Source organism: Macaca thibetana, chromosome 4 (genome assembly GCF_024542745.1).
Source record: "Macaca thibetana thibetana isolate TM-01 chromosome 4, ASM2454274v1, whole genome shotgun sequence".
In the NCBI taxonomy this organism is placed as follows: domain Eukaryota; kingdom Metazoa; phylum Chordata; class Mammalia; order Primates; family Cercopithecidae; genus Macaca; species Macaca thibetana.
In genome coordinates, this window is record NC_065581.1 from 153,297,351 (window position 1) to 153,303,955 (window position 6,605).

The 6,605-nt window shown below is 42.2% G+C and overlaps 1 long non-coding RNA gene across 1 annotated transcript; it reads right to left on the minus strand.

Annotated features, from left to right (window-relative positions):
• Positions 1 to 726: 726 nt before the first annotated feature.
• On the minus strand, positions 727 to 5,593 carry LOC126953620 (uncharacterized). Its single transcript, XR_007725278.1, has 3 exons — positions 5,517 to 5,593; positions 4,014 to 4,208; positions 727 to 978 (listed from the first exon to the last, which is right to left on the minus strand). It is a non-coding gene; the product is annotated as an uncharacterized LOC126953620 (long non-coding RNA).
• Positions 5,594 to 6,605: the final 1,012 nt, after the last annotated feature.

Consider the following 6,605-nt stretch of genomic DNA (forward strand, 5'->3'; position numbering starts at 1 on the left):
GACAATAATTTTTAGCTCCCTTGCATTTGGGTGTGACAATGTGATCTACTTACAGCTGATGGGATATAAGCAGTAGCGATGTGTGTAACTTTCAGGATGTGCTTTTGAAGGGATAGGGCAGGCCCTCACTTTCTTCCTCTGTGCTGGTGGAATCTAGAGCTGGAGGTAAGTTATCTCGGACTATGAGGAGGAAGCAAAAGTCCCCGATGACTTAGTAAAACAGAGTTCTTAAACCATCTTGAACTTTGATAGTAAAGAAAAATAAACTATCTTTATTTAAGGCCATTTGATTTTGGGTCTCTGTCACTTGTAGCCAAACCTGTATCCTAAATGAAACAGACAATACCCACCAATATCTTGGAACACCGGAAACTAAGGTAGATAGGTAAGCTAAACTAGAGTAGCTAAACAGATAGATCATTGACACATTAGCAATCAGCAGTCAGAGCCCAGAATGTAACAGACACTTGATCTGGAGAGCTGGATACATCACCAGTCATCTTCAGTTGGTTTGGCCAAGGCTTAACTTTGCCAAAAGTCATTCAGCCGTTTCTAAAGATTTCATTTCAATTGACAATTATAGAAAATGTTCCCCAGTCATTTTATTGCCTTAAATTATACCTATAATCTTCCTAACTTGGATTGTTAACTGATACATAATTATGGTGCTAGAAGAAGACCAGGATCCCAGCAGATGATTTAAAATAAAAGTTAAATGGATGTAATTTGTGTTTATTTTTGTCTTATTGGAACCAAACACTATAGAATTGCCAGTGTCTATTTCACAGTGATGGTTTGAGGCAAGTAGTTATAGTTTCCCCTTAAATAGTCTCTTTGAGGAAAGTAAATGAGAATGAGACCAAAATTGTCCAAGAAGGGAAGGCAAGGTAGAAGGTTCCAGCATGATCAGGTTCTGTTCGTGCAGATTCACTTTCACCCATATGTCACTTTCCAAAATTGTGTCCCCTATATTGATCTCTGAAAAAAATCAAATCAAAGTCAGAAGAAAGCACAAATCAGAGCATCTTGATGTTGATGAACAACAACAAAAAGTTTTATACCTTTCTGCGGCATCTTAGAGTTTGCAAAGCTTTTCACAACATGTTATTTCATCCTCAGCTGAGAGAAACATAATTTTTTTCCTTTTTAAATAAATTTCTGAGAGTTATCTCCCGCAATTAAACGAAGTTAACTTTTAGAGTAACAAGCTCACAAGACTGCTTGCCAGCTCTACCTCAATGATATATGGCTCGTCTTGAGTTGTTCCAAATTGAGAATATTGGTTAATTGGATTTGGATGGAAAACATTGGGTAAACTGTTGTCTGACACTTCTGCCTGTCTTCAGAGCATAGATCAGTGTCTGGCATATAGATATTGTTCAATAAAGATAGAATGAATAAATAAATGCAACAAACATAGAAGCCAGTGGGAATTGAGATAAGCAATTAAGAACTCTCAATATCCCACAATCAACATGACTTATGTGGGATTACAGAGAGGACTCAAAAAGATCCTATCTATTCCTTCGTTATTAAGTCTTTGGCAGAGCTATAAGGTGATTAAGGATGACCATGTTCGTGGCTGGCATTCAGTTTCATGGAGGAATTATAAAGCAAAGGCATATGTACAGAAGACATTGACAATGCTTACGGTATGACAAAACACCCATGCTAGTTATAATTCATGAACAGTACATGGGAATACTTATTTAAAAGACTACACTAAGCAGTTTCAGGATAATCTTCAAATTTCTGCAAGGCTGTCTCTTGCAACACTCACTGTGATTTCATCAGATTCTAACTGTAACTTTCCAATTAGACTGTGGCCACAGACCTCCCAAAAGTCTGATGTCATCAATGGCAGATAATTTCACTGATCTGCAAACTAGCAAACTAAAAATACAGTGTTTTTTTACAACCTTGGAAATTATAGTGAAAAGTTGCCCTCCAGAATATTTAAGCATTCTCATTGAACATCTAAATCTGTTTTTATTAAGGTGTAGAGAAGATAAATTAATGGAAGGAAGAAACATACTGGAGAGTTAGGGAAAGGAGGATCGTTTGGGTTATAATCCCACAGGTAAATGGCCATTTTTCCCCCCAATGCATTTCTTGTTGCGACAGAGATGGATGGGGGAGGGCTGTGGAGACACCTGTAAGGTGCCTATAGAATTACATTATGAACACTGCTGAAAGTTACTTCGAGAAGGTACAAACCCATCAAGAGGGCTTTTTAAATAAAGAAAGGAAAGGTTGTTGGCTAGAAGATACCACTCTTCTCATATTCCTTTATCATGAAGCAGCATGCAGAGCAAAATTCATCATGTTTCAAGAACATGGAAAAACAAAAGCACTCATTACAGAATGTTTTTTAAAATAATACTCAAGTAATATTTGTAGTTGTCAACATGATTGCAAGCTATAAAAAGTGATTAAAATACTTATTGTGCTATAATTTCTCTATAATTTGGTATTTTTAGAGTCAGGTTTCCAAATGATGGAATCTAAGGGACTCTCAGAATCTAAATGCAAAATTAAAAAGCAGTTATACAACTAAATAAGTGCTTACCAGTAGCTAGTTCTTACTAACACAAAACGAAACAGGTTTGGGTCAAATTTACAAGAAAAAAACAAACAACCCCATCAAAAAGTGGGCAAAGGATATGAACAGACACTTCTCAGAAGAAGACATTCATACAGCCAACAGACACATGAAAAAATGCTCATCATCACTGGCCATCAGAGAAATGCAAATCAAAACCACAATGAGATACCATCTCACACCAGTTAGAATGGCAATCATTAAAAAATCAGAAAACAACAGGTGCTGGAGAGGATGTGGAGAAACAGGAACACTTTTACACTGTTGGTGGGACTGTAAACTAGTTCAACCATTGTGGAAAACAGTGTGGTGATTCCTCAGGGATCTAGAACTAGAAATACCATTTGACCCGGCCATCCCATTACTGGGTATATACGCAAAGGATTACAAATCACGCTGCTATAAAGACACATGCACACGGATGTTTATTGCAGCACTATTCACAATAGCAAAGACTTGGAATCAACCCAAATGTCCATCAGTGACAGACTGAATTAAGAAAATGTGGGACATATACGCCATGGAATACTATGCAGCCATAAAAAAGGATGAGTTCATGTCCTTTGTAGGGACATGGATCCAGCTGGAAACCATCATTCTCAGCAAACTATTGCAAGAACAGAAAACCAAACACTGCATGTTCTCACTCACAGGTGGGAATTGAACAATGAGATCACTTGGACACAGGAAGGGGAACATCACACACCGGGGCCTATTGTGGGGAGTGGGGAGGGGGGAGGGATAGCATTAGGAGATACAGCTAATGTAAATGACAAGTTAATGGGTGCAGCACACCAACATGGCACATGTATACATATGTAACAAACCTGCACGTTGTGCACATGTACCCTAGAACTTAAAGTATAATAATAAAAAAAAAAAAAAAAGAAATAGGTTTGGGTTTTCATCACATGATAGGCAGACAATTATCTCAGAGTGGGGAAACGCTTTGAAAATGTGGTGCTTTTAACCAGGCTTCCAAATAAGCTGGTGACCAGCAGCTGTAAGGAATCCAACATCTGGCTGGGCTCATGGATATTCAGGCCCTGATCCAAAGAATGCAGTCCTTGGCAGGGGCCTACACTGGCAGGCACTTATAAACAAATGAATGAATGATCAGGTAGAGCTCGGAGACCATTGGCCGAGAGAGTAAAAGGATTTTCCTATTTGGTTGGTGATGGATATTCTAAACTTATTTGCACATCTGACTTTAACACCTAAATTTCAGAGTGACCCTTTCCAAAGCAATGGAATCATTGCAGTAGTTGATCCTAAAACCAAGCCCCCATATGCCTAATGAGACGCTCCTCTCCTAAGTGTAACAGCCCCCACCTCACCCCCAACTTGACTGCAGTTGTGGACGGAATGTTCATGCCACAAAATGCACCTTTCCTCCTCCCCAGTTTCTCACCTGAGTCAGGCAGTTGTTTTGACACAGGAACCTAAGGGAAAAACGTACAGCATTGTTCACCCAGGTGGTGAAAGGCTGATGATTTTGTGGATTCTGCCCCCTGAGGAGACACCGTAGTTCAGGACCCTTCTGTCTCTTCCCAGCATCTGACACCCCTAGGCCATCCAGGAAAGAACCAGATGGCGCCTCTGGACTCTGAGGATGAACAAAAGGACAGATGGCTGAGGAGGGGAGAGTGGGAATAAGAGGCAAGACTTGAAAAGAAGGAGAGAGGGTCAGTTACCTCTGCAGAACTCAAAATTACCAAGCAAGTTCAGAATAGGTTAGAATGTAATGCTTGAACCTGAGGAAATGCTCATTCTAGACATTTTCAGATTCTTTCTGGGGACTCCCTTTCCCTTCCCTTCTACGATACAGGTTTAATTCTGGGGCTACATTAAACTGTCAAAGATATACAAACAGCTACTGATTTTGGTTGATTTAATTTTATTGTTCAATAAAATACTTACCTCTGAGGTAGGTATTCTCCTTTCCTTCCCTCCCCACCATGCACCACTTAACAGATGAAAAGACTGAGGCCCAGTGAGGTTCAGTGACTTTCCTAACCAAGACTTCTCACGCAGCAGATAACGCGGTGGACTGGCGAACCCAGCCCTCCTGACCCGGAATCCAGTCCTGCTCCTTTACATCATGATGAATTGCTGTGGGCTATGCATAAACATTGATGTTTTCATTCGTTTGTGTGACTGACTTTTTAAACATTTAATAGTGTGCCCACAGAGATCAAATCTGTATGGTTTTTCTACTTTTGCAGGAAATAAAATGACAGAAAGTCATCTTGGACTTCCTAAGAGTAGCTTCCCTTCTGTGGGGTGGGTGGATTCCCAGGAATGACTCTGGAAGTCAGGGGCAGAGCGGGTGGCCTGATTGTCCAGGGAAAGGACATACAGGATGGCAGCCTGACCCTCGAGGGCACTGGAGGGAAGGGAGGCTCTGAGTTGTTGCTGGCCTGTCAGTCACTGGAATCCAACAGAATGGCCCCAGGCACTTTTCTGTCCAAGAGGGACTTGGACATGGGCAAAAAAAGGAAAATGACTGCAAGCAGAGGGCATGGAATGAAGGATGCAGCCTCTTCTACCTTCAGGGCCAGCTTCTGCTCAGCCCTGCACCTTCCCCACGGCAGGAAACAGTCTCAACATCCTTGGACCACACCTGAGCACGGGCTAGGCCAGCTTCTGTGAACTCAGGCCATCTTCCACACAGCCAGCTATTAATCAGCAAAGAGAACCCAGCCAGGCCAGGGCGCCCATCAGCCCTCACCAGCCTTCACAGGCGACACCAATGGAGCCAGGCACAAGGTGCCCAAGTGTCTGTACTAGCCTTAAACCCAGTGGGAAGGAGGTGAGCACACCAGTTTAAAAGGAAATTGCTAAGTATAGGATTTCAGTCACGGCTAAGCAAGTTCTATGCATGAAACAATGATCTTATACCCGAAGAATTTACCCTTTAAAAAGTACAATACTTTTTCACCGAGGGTTGTGTTACCAGCTGGTTTGGGGGAAGAAAGATGTCAAAGACAGGCTTGTTTTGTGTAAGAACAGTTCACAGAACATGCTCACAGCCATTTGTGACATCACTGAGGACCAGTTCTGCAAAGTTTACCATTTTAAATTATTATGTATTTTTTAAAGTTAAACTACTTTGTGAGTGCAAGGGCAATTTACTAAACTCTCTCTTTTCCCTATTGTCTTAGCCTGTTTATGCTGCTATGATGAAATACCTTAGGGTAATTTATAATGAACAGAAACGTGTTTTCCCACAGTCCTGGTGGCTGGGAAGTCCAAGATCAAGGCTTCAGCAGATGTGATGTCTGAAAAGGTCTGCTCTCTGCTTCAAAGATGGCACCTTGTTGCTACATCCTCCAGAGAGGGCCAACACTGTGTCCTTACGTGGTGAAAGAGCGGAAGAGGCCGGGCGCGGTGGCTCACGCCTGTAATCCCAGCACTTTGGGAGGCCGAGGCGGGCGGATCACAAGGTCAGGAGATCGAGACCACGGTGAAACCCCATCTCTACTAAAAATACAAAAAATTAGCCGGGCGCGGTTGTGGGCGCCTGTAGTCCCAGCTACTCGGGAGGCTGAGGCAGGAGAATGGCGTGAACCCGGGAGGCGGAGCTTGCAGTGAGCCGAGATCGCGCCACTGCACTCCAGCCTGGGCGACAGAGCGAGACTCCGTCTCAAAAAAAAAAAAAAAAAAAAAAAAAAAAGAGCGGAAGAGTGCAAAAAGGGCAGAGCCCTCACAAGTAAATCACTTCCCAAAAGTCCCCAACACTTACTACCACCCCAATGAAGATTAAGTTTCAACACATGAATATTGAAGGACACTTAGGCCACAGCATCTATATTCTCCCTTTCCCTCATTTTAAGCAGGGAGCCAGGTTTTATGACTTCTTGCCCTGAGAATCAAGGCTTTGCAAAAAGCAGAAGTACCCTGGTATCCAAGATTCTGTCTTTTGTAGAGCCCACACCCATGAAAAATGTAAAAGCAGATGCACGCAGTCTGCGCCAAATACGGACAACTCTCCAAAGGAATG